The following is a 10,000-nucleotide window of genomic DNA, read 5'->3' on the forward strand; positions in this document are numbered from 1 at the left end:
GGAAAGGAGTAGCGATCGAGCGAAGGGGGCTGTCGGTAGGCGGCCGCGGGTTGCATGTGTGCCCGGGACAGCACCCCCATCCAACTAAGGGGTGTCCCCCGGGGGCCAGGGGGACCTCGTCCAGGTCGGCCGGGCGCTTCCAGGACGCCTACCGACACCGGTCAGGTCGGCGAGGCTCCCGGCGGCCCCGAGCGGGACCACAGGTTGCGGAAGGCGTCCAAGTGAGCGGCGGCGACGCCAGGAGGCCCCCGGGGTCGACTCCGCGGCCCCCGGGTCGGTGTGCGGGCCTCCAGAGCTCGATAAAGTAGTGGTGTCGCTAGCGGTCGAGAAGGCACTTTTCGACGCCTACTGCCACCCCCACATGGCGGTAGGCGCAAACTGGAAAATCGCCGACCAGAAATGTCGCTTCGTATAATCGACGTTTTTTTTGACCACCATTTTCAGGTGTCGGAGGTGGGTCTGGACGAATACCAACACCATTTCTGGGGTTTCACAACCGCCCGGCTTCTCCGACATATGTTGGAAAGGAGTAGCGATCGAGCGAAGGGGGCTGTCGGTAGGCGGCCGCGGGTTGCATGTGTGCCCGGGACAGCACCCCCATCCAACTAAGGGGTGTCCCCGGGGGCCAGGGGGACCTCGTCCAGGTCGGCCGGGCGCTTCCAGACGCCTACCGACACCGGTCAGGTCGGCGAGGCTCCCGGCGGCCCCGAGCGGGACCACAGGTTGCGGAAGGCGTCCAAGTGAGCGGCGGCGACGCCAGGAGGCCCCCGGGGTCGACTCCGCGGCCCCCGGGTCGGTGTGCGGGCCTCCAGAGCTCGATAAAGTAGTGGTGTCGCTAGCGGTCGAGAAGGCACTTTTCGACGCCTACTGCCACCCCCACATGGCGGTAGGCGCAAAACTGGAAAATCGCCGACCAGAAATGTCGCTTCGTATAATCGACGTTTTTTTTGACCACCATTTTCAGGTGTCGGAGGTGGGTCTGGACGAATACCAACACCATTTCTGGGGTTTCACAACCGCCCGGCTTCTCCGACATATGTTGGAAAGGAGTAGCGATCGAGCGAAGGGGGCTGTCGGTAGGCGGCCGCGGGTTGCATGTGTGCCCGGGACAGCACCCCCATCCAACTAAGGGGTGTCCCCCGGGGGCCAGGGGGACCTCGTCCAGGTCGGCCGGGCGCTTCCAGACGCCTACCGACACCGGTCAGGTCGGCGAGGCTCCCGCGGCCCCGAGCGGGACCACAGGTTGCGGAAGGCGTCCAAGTGAGCGGCGGCGACGCCAGGAGGCCCCCGGGGTCGACTCCGCGGCCCCCGGGTCGGTGTGCGGGCCTCCAGAGCTCGATAAAGTAGTGGTGTCGCTAGCGGTCGAGAAGGCACTTTTCGACGCCTACTGCCACCCCCACATGGCGGTAGGCGCAAAACTGGAAAATCGCCGACCAGAAATGTCGCTTCGTATAATCGACGTTTTTTTTGACCACCATTTTCAGGTGTCGGAGGTGGGTCTGGACGAATACCAACACCATTTCTGGGGTTTCACAACCGCCCGGCTTCTCCGACATATGTTGGAAAGGAGTAGCGATCGAGCGAAGGGGGCTGTCGGTAGGCGGCCGCGGGTTGCATGTGTGCCCGGGACAGCACCCCCATCCAACTAAGGGGTGTCCCCCGGGGGCCAGGGGGACCTCGTCCAGGTCGGCCGGGCGCTTCCAGACGCCTACCGACACCGGTCAGGTCGGCGAGGCTCCCGGCGGCCCCGAGCGGGACCACAGGTTGCGGAAGGCGTCCAAGTGAGCGGCGGCGACGCCAGGAGGCCCCCGGGGTCGACTCCGCGGCCCCCGGGTCGGTGTGCGGGCCTCCAGAGCTCGATAAAGTAGTGGTGTCGCTAGCGGTCGAGAAGGCACTTTCGACGCCTACTGCCACCCCCACATGGCGGTAGGTGTAAAATCGGAATAGACCGGACCAGGAATGTCGAGGGGGAAAAAAATGACAAAGTCCTGGTGTGCCTAGGCGTCGAGAAGGCACTTTGCGACGCCTACCGACATCCCCATGTGGCAGTAGGCGTAAAACTGGAAAATCGCCGACCAGAAATGTCGCTTCGTATAATCGACGTTTTTTTTGACCACCATTTTCAGGTGTCGGAGGTGGGTCTGGACGAATACCAACACCATTTCTGGGGTTTTCCAGTTTGAAAGTTTTATAAAACATGTTCGGTAGGAAGCACACTTTGGTGTGTCGGTTCGTCGGAGCAGCGACTCTTTGCCTCGTGGTGGTCCGGAACGTCTCTACGGGCTTGTCGCAAAGGCGTCAGAAAGTGGCATCTCCGCCGCCTAGGGCTGTCACCGTTATCGCTGTCGCCGCGCTCCAACTTGTTTTGATCCGCCGCCTTCGTTCCTGCCAACCGTGCGCCCGCTCATCGTCGTTAGGTTATAATACGTGGTACGTGTGTGTGCTTCTCCGTGGACCTAGGGCTGCTCGACGTGTCGAACGATATGTTGGAACAACTAACGGCTCCTTTTCCTGGTTCCATAGTCGTCGTGGTACCCGCGTCGTCAGCCATATCTATGTCCACCATGTTTAGCCGATACGTTTGCTGCAGCTTCTGCTTCCGCCTCAGCGTTCGCCGCTCTCAGCCGCCGCTGTTGTTGCTGCCGTTCTGCCATTCAACCACTACCTGCGAATCTTTCGATGATCGGCCGAACGACCCATCGCTGTGCGACCGATAAATCCTCCGGATTAGGGAGAAACGCCGCCGCTCTCTGCCGCCGTCGAACGGAAAAACGTACATTGTAACGAACGAACGAACGAACGAACGAATTAACGAACGAGCGAACAAACAAACAAAAATAGCCGCGGGGGATGCACTATGTAGATCCTGATCCCCTTGTAACCATACGTACGTTGTTCGATGCTCTCCCGTCCTGGAAGTCGCCGCAGCAAACAGGAGGATGAGCAGCAGCAGGCGCCGCCGCCGTAACCGCCGCCTGCCTGCCGCCTCCTACTCCTGTCAGCGTCCGATCTCACAGCCGTGTGAACGTTCGCTGACACCCGATTTCTTTCCGTCTGGCAAAACCTTGGACGTCCCGCTCGCGGTACACGTGCTGCAGCGACTTCTCGTCCGACAACGCATAAGCGTCGACGTCTGCCGCCGCATCTTCTGATACGTGGACGGTGATAGCGCTAGTCCCTTCTTGCGCCACCTCCACCTTTGTTAGCGCCAAAGAAGATCGATCGAGCAGTCGTGGTCGCAGTCGATTAACCCGTTTTCACCGTCCGCAGTTCCCAAGCCGCCGATCAAGTCGTTGCTCTTCTTGTTCGTTCTTCCCATACCGTCGATTTGCACGGCTGCCGGATGAGCCATCCTCTGTCCGGCGAAGCGCTCACGTCAGTGATCGATACTTGCACCGACAGTCCTCCCGCTCGCGACTCGGTGCTCGAATCGGACTCGTTCGTTTTTATCTCGATGCGATTGTGAAAAGGGGGACCGGTCGTCAATGTCGTGTGTGTCGACGATGTTGTTCGCCCGGTCCGCCGCGTTGTTGTCGTTTTTTTTTTTTTTTTTTTCCCCTAACGTTCGCCGTCGCACGGACGAAAGGGTGAGAAAAAAAAAAAGCTCGAAAAAGCCGCCCAAAAAATCGGACCGAGGAGCCGCTTGCGAGAACGCGCCATGTGCACGTTGTCTCTCCTCGGTTTTCCGAGCACGAACACGACGCCGGTCGGTCGGTCGGTCGACGAAGGCGACGACGAAGGTGACGGGAAAATTTACGCCGCCGCTGCCCTGGTCCAGCTCCTCCCCGATGACGGCTGTGATGTTGACGTTGACGTTGGCGACGACGACGACGACGACGGAGACGACGACGACGACGAGACGGCATCGATGGCGACCACGATGACGACGACCTCGACGAGTTCAGTCTGCACCTTGACCTCCGATGTCCGTGTGCACTGCCGTCGTGCTGTTTGTCGTTTGTCGTATGTATCGCTGTCAAGGGTGCCGTTGTCGTTGTTGTTGTCGACGTTGTTGCTTGCTCTCTCGTCTCGGTCGGTTGGTACGTTGATGACGACGACGACGACGACGAAGACGACGACGACGACGACGAGACGGCATCGATGGCGACCACGATGACGACGACCTCGACGATTCCAGTCTGCACCTTGACCTCCGATGTCCGTGTGCACTGCCGTCGTGCTGTTTGTCGTTTGTCGTATGTATCGCTGTCAAGGGTGCCGTTGTCGATGTTGTTGTTGTCGACGCTGTCGTCTGTTCTCTCTTCTCGGCCGGCTGTGACGTGGACGTTGACGACGACGACGACGAGACGGAATCGATGGCGACCACGATGACGACGACCTCGGCGAGTTCAGTCTGCACCTTGACCCTCGATGTCCGTGTGCACTGCCGTCGTGCTGCTTGTCGTTTGTCGTATGTATCGCTGTCAAGGGTGCCGTTGTCGTTGTTGTTGTCGACGTTGGTCGCTTTCGTTCTTTGAGTCTCGGTCTCGGTCCAAGTCAGGGAGAAACAAAAAAGAGGCCATCAGCGCGGGCAGCGCGCTTCTACTGACGGCGAACCCCCTCGAAAAATAAATAAACACGTGCCCGTCGTTGTAGTTGTCTGTCTTATGTCGGTCGGTCGGTCGGTCGGTCTGTCGTTCTGTCGAAACAAAGTCCCAAATTCCAACGATACCTGGTTGATCCTGCCAGTAGTCATATGCTTGTCTCAAAGCTTAAGCCATGCAAGTGTAAGTTCACGCCACGCATTAGAACGGGCGAAACCGCGAATGGCTCAGGAACCGGACCTAATCCTCGGGACCGTATCCTCCTCGGAGGCGATGGATAACTGTGGCAATTCTAGAGCTAATACATGTGACACAGGCCGCGATCGGTCGGCGCGCCGTCGTCGCCACGCCTCGCGCGCTGGCACCCGCGTCGGCCGTTCCGGGTCGCGGCGCTACATATTAGACTGAGACCGATGCGCGTCATTCCGTCCTCCCGTCGTCGGCGTTCCCGCTCGCGGGTCCGTTCGGTGGCGGGGCTCATAGGGCGGCGCGCTCCGCTTTGGTGACTCTGGATAACTCACTGGTCGATCGCACGAGCTTTCACGCCCGGCGACGGGTCTCTCGAGGGTCCGCCCTATCAACTGTCGACGGTCGGTTAAGTGCCTACCGTGGTTACTACGGGTAACGGGGAATCGGGGTTCGATTCCGGAGAGGGAGCATGCGAAACGGCTACCACATCCAAGGGAAGGCAGCAGGCGCGCAAATTACCCACTCCCGGCACGGGGAGGTAGTGACGAAAAATAACGACGCGGGACTCTGTCGAGGCCCCGCGATCGGAATGAGTACACTTCAAATCCGTTAACGAGGACCAACCGGAGGGCAAGTCTGGTGCCAGCAGCCGCGGTAATTCCAGCTCCCGGTAGCGTATATTAAAGTTGTTGCGGTTAAAAAGCTCGTAGTCCGAACTCGGGTTCGTGGTCGCGCAAGCGGCCCCGGGGCGGCGGCGCCATCGTCCGTCGTTGACTTTGTCGTCCGTTCGCATTCCCGGCCCTTTCCGCCGGTGTCAACCGCTAGCATACCCGCCACGCGGTCCTGCCGGCGAGGTGGACGAGGAGGTCGTGATCGGGATCCGGGAAAAAAAACAAGTGGTCGTCGGTTCGGTTCCGGGAGTAGTCTAACGGGGGGGTGCTACGTGTGTGTGTTTGGGTGCGTTCATTCGCATCCCCGCACTCTGACCCCCGCGCTTCTCTCCCTCTCCCTTTCCGCGCGTTCCTCTTTTTTTTGAACCCCCCGGTCCGCTCCGAGTCCCTGCTTCGTGTCTTGTCTGCGCGCGTGTTGCGGTCGGCGGTTTCTCCTCCAAGGGTGCTCTTAACCGAGTGTCCGCGGCGGCCGGTACGTTCACTTTGAAAAAATTAGAGTGCTCAGAGCGGGCTGTTCAAGCTTGCATACGATAAGCATGGAATGATGGAAGAGGGCCTCGTCTACGTCTGTCGGTCTCCGGTCTACGGCGAGGCAATGATCGAAGGGAGCGGTCGGGGCCACTCGTATTGCGACGTTAGAGGTGAAATTCTTGGATCGTCGCAAGACGAACTGCAGCGATGGCGTGTGGCAAGCACGTTTTCCTCGATCAAGAGCGAAAGTCGGAGGTTCGAAGACGATCAGATACCGTCGTAGTTCCGACCGTAAACGATGCCGACCGGCGATCCGCCGGCGTTCGCTTCCATGACCCGGCGGGTAGCCTGCGGGAAACCAGAGTTCGGTTCCGGGGGGAGTATGGTTGCAAAGCTGAAACTTAAAGGAATTGACGGAAGGGCACCACCAGGAGTGGAGCCTGCGGCTTAATTTGACTCAACACGGGAAAACTCACCCGGTCCGGACACCGGTAGGATTGACAGATCGATAGCTCTTTCTCGATTCGGTGGGTGGTGGTGCATGGCCGTTCTTAGTTGGTGGAGCGATCCGTCTGGTTGATTCCGATAACGAACGAGACTCCGGCCTGCTAACTAGTGCGCCGATGTCAGTGATTTTTACGGCGGGCTCGGCGTCCTCCGTGGCGCTCGGGTCCGGGTCGGTTTTCTCACGCACTTCTTAGAGGACGGGTGGCAGAAAGCCACACGAGGCGGAGCGATAACAGGTCTGTGATGCCCTTAGATGTCCGGGGCCGCACGCGCGCTACACTGGAGGTATCAGCGGGGACTTCGCCCCGGCCCGAGAGGGTTGGGAAACCTCTGAACCACCTCCCGTGATAGGGATCGGGGCCTGTAACCAACCCCGTGAACGAGGAATTCCCGGTAGGCGCGGGTCAACAGCCCGCGTCGATCACGTCCCTGCCCTTTGTACACACCGCCCGTCGCTACTACCGATCGAACGGTCCGGTGAGGTCCTCGGATCTGGCCGACGACGCCGCCGGGCAGTGCGCGACGTGTCCGTCACGACACTCGTGCATCTACGCCTCGGCGTTCGATGCCTGGAGAAGACGACCGAACCCGATCGTTTAGAGGAAGTAAAAGTCGTAACAAGGTTCCGTAGGTGAACCTGCGGAAGGATCATTACCGTTTTCCCGTTCGAGACTGGTTTGTTGTTTTCCGGCCTACCTCCTCTGTCTGTCGGCGTCAACGCCTCGAATGCGCGCAAACAAACCTATAAAAGGCGGAGCGAGAGATAGATTTGTGGTGACGCGGAGGTTTTTAAAGCCCCAGCTCTTCTTGCTTGCTTCCGCGTCTTACCACCTGTTTGTTTTTTCGCCCACCGCAAGTGATGGCCGCTTCTTCTTTGCCTTGTCGCCGCTTTATCGTTTTTTGTTTTTTTGCAGCCGCTGTGCCACCGCCGCTAGCTAAAAACAAACTACTCGCGACATTGCAATGCCGTCACGCCTCCTCGCACAGACCTCCTCGCACACTACTAAATCTATATAAACAAAAACTAATATAAAAAAACCCAAGTGCTGAACCTGGACGGGGGATCACTCGGCTCGTCCGTCGATGAAGAGCGCGGCCAGCCGCGAGAACTGATGCGAATTGCAGGACTCAGTGAACATCGACACCTCGAACGCACATTGCGGCCCCGAGATCCCTTGTCTCGGGGCCACGTCCGGTCGAGAGGCGGAACGTTACATGTCTTTCTCCGTTAACGAAACGACATCTTGCCGTCCCCGTGCCCGCCCGGTCCTCGGCACGGTGGTAACCGGGACGTCGCAGGAGCGAGTGACGAGGGGAAGAAAAATAAAAAAAGAATTGACTCCTTTCAATGTCTTTTTTTTTTTAAAACCCTCTCCGGCCTCCTCCTTCGTCTCCCGCTGGCAGACCGCGGAGTCTTTTCCCTTTTCGACCGCGTGAAGAAACACTGTGGAGGAGGAGCAGGAGGAGTCTGTCCGAAAGCAGCCGAAGGGAGAACAAAACAAAAAAAAAGCACCGACCTAACCGACTGCCGACGTAAGCGCCGCCTGCTCGTCTCGCTCTCTGCCTCATGAAGGTGTCTCTCAGCGACGCCTCGAGCAGCGCGACGAGCACGGCCGTCGCACCGTAAAAAGGTGGCCGCGTCGTAGGCAACGTCGGATGGGGAGGACCCAGGCTTTTTTTTAATTGTTGGCTTCTTCATTTTCGGTCGGACGGGCGCTATATCGGCCAGCCGTCGTCACACGGAGGGTACCGATCGAGATTCCTCTCCTCCAAACACCACACTCTACTAAAAACCGCCGCCCTCGGCTCGGACGAGACGACCCGCTGAACTTAAGCATATCGCTAAGCGGAGGAAAAGAAACCAACCGGGATTCCCTTAGTAACGGCGAGTGAACCGGGAGAAGCCCAACGCCGAATCCCGTCGCAAGTAAAAGGCTTCGGGACGTGTGGCGCATGGGTCGAAGGCAGCCGTTCGTTTTCGTCTCGCATAGTTCGGAGTTCCCTCGATCGGGGCCGCCCGCGGCGGGTGCCAGGCCCATTCGGTGCGGACGGCGAGCGACGGCCTTCGATCCGAGAGTCGGGTTGCTTGGGAACGCAGCCCAAATCGGGTGGTAAGCTCCATCCAAGGCTAAATACCGGGACGAGTCCGATAGTCGACAAGTACCGTGAGGGAAAGTTGAAAAGAACTTTGGAGAGAGAGTTCAAGAGAACGTGAAACCGCCCAGGGGTAAACGGGTGGGACCGCTCACCGCGATCGGCGGGGGGACTCAGTCCGGTGCTGCCTAGGCTCGAGGCCCAAACTCGATGTGTGTTCTTGAAAGAGAGGCCGTCGCGGCACAGGTCGTCGTTCGTCGTGTCCGCGGGGGACTCGTTCCCCGCGGTTCCAGCTTTTGTGCCCGCGTCGCCGACGAAGGAGACGGGCCGCGTGGATAGCGGGAAGGGAAACGTGGTGACGACCGCGGCGTCGGTAGGTGGCTGCGTCGGTTGGCTGCGACGGAGGGGACTCGTCCTCTCGATCGCTGCTGCCGCCGGGCCCTAACCCGCCGCATCCGTCGCCGCCGCTTCTTCTTTCCTCCTGCTCCCTCCGCGCGCGACTCCGCTGCACCCGTCCCCTTCATCATCGCTCGGCGTAATCATGGCGCGGGCGCTTCGGCGCGACCTCCGCGCGGCCGGCACCGGACGCACTTCCCCTCCGGTCCGTCGTCGCGACCCGTTCCCGGCGTGCAGGTCGAACACGCGGGTTTTTTTCCGTAGGCGGCAGGCGTTTCATCACCCTGAAAACCCCCGTCTTCCCACCTTGTGAAGTCGGGGGCCACCGGCCGTCGGGCCCGCGAACGTAACTGCCCCTTTCTGCCGGGAACGGAGGAAATCTGACACGATCCGTTACACGTGGCGAGCCGGTCCGTTTTGATCCCGCCGGAAGTCGCGTGCGGGCGACGCACTCTGTGTGTCGCTCCTTAGGCGCCCCACCGTCTCGGGCGCGTGCGCGATGAGAGGCGGGATAGGACTGGCGCGGCCTCGCCGTCACGCACCTCGCCGACGTTTCGGGTTCTTGTCGGGGCAACCCCGCCCGCGCCCGTTTCCGTTTCCGGAGAGGTCGCTCGGCGACGCTTTTTTACTCGAGCCGCCCGCCACCCCGGGTCAGCGACGTGCATCGGCAACCCACCCGACCCGTCTTGAAACACGGACCGAGGAGTCCCTGGCCGTTCGCGAGTCGTAGGGGCCACCTCTGACTAACCCCGAAGGCGAAGCGAAAGCGAGAGAGCGTGTAGGAGGGCGTCGATCGGGAGAGGTGTCGTGGCAAAGTCGTCCGGGGGTCGTCGGGGGGTGTCGTCGGTCTCGTGCCGTCGTCTTCTCCTCGCCTCACCCGCCTCCGAGCCGTGCCCGATCCCGCCGGCGCGGCGTTTTCGGCCTTCCGCCGTCGCTGCTGCGGTGCCCGCAACTTTTCCTTTTTTCTCTCTTCCCGAGAGAGATAGGAGAGGGAAGGCTCGTGGCTGACGTGCGGTTGTTTTTCCCTCCTCCCCGAGAGGGACCGGCGCATCTTCCAAAAAGGGGAATTGCCGGGCGCCAGCTTCCATATCCTCCTTCCGCCCATCGGTGAGATCCCGCGGCTTGAAC

General features: G+C 60.2%; 2 non-coding genes and 1 pseudogene across 2 annotated transcripts in view; all 3 read left to right on the forward strand.

Moving 5' to 3' along the window:
• The first annotated feature begins 4,669 nt into the window (after positions 1 to 4,669).
• LOC145273541 (small subunit ribosomal RNA) lies at positions 4,670 to 7,036 on the forward strand (annotated as a pseudogene).
• A 394-nt stretch (positions 7,037 to 7,430) lies between these two features.
• Positions 7,431 to 7,588, forward strand: LOC145273375 (5.8S ribosomal RNA). Its single transcript, XR_013866368.1, has one exon. It is a non-coding gene; the product is annotated as a 5.8S ribosomal RNA (ribosomal RNA).
• A 591-nt stretch (positions 7,589 to 8,179) lies between these two features.
• Positions 8,180 to 10,000, forward strand: part of LOC145273205 (large subunit ribosomal RNA) — a 5,724-nt gene continuing 3,903 nt past the window's right edge. The window contains exon 1 of the ribosomal RNA XR_013866234.1: positions 8,180 to 10,000. This exon is cut by the window's right edge and continues 3,903 nt beyond it. This is a non-coding gene — a ribosomal RNA (large subunit ribosomal RNA).

Source organism: Euprymna scolopes, unplaced genomic scaffold (genome assembly GCF_053919585.1).
Source record: "Euprymna scolopes isolate OS-2025 unplaced genomic scaffold, ASM5391958v1 sca1, whole genome shotgun sequence".
In the NCBI taxonomy this organism is placed as follows: domain Eukaryota; kingdom Metazoa; phylum Mollusca; class Cephalopoda; order Sepiida; family Sepiolidae; genus Euprymna; species Euprymna scolopes.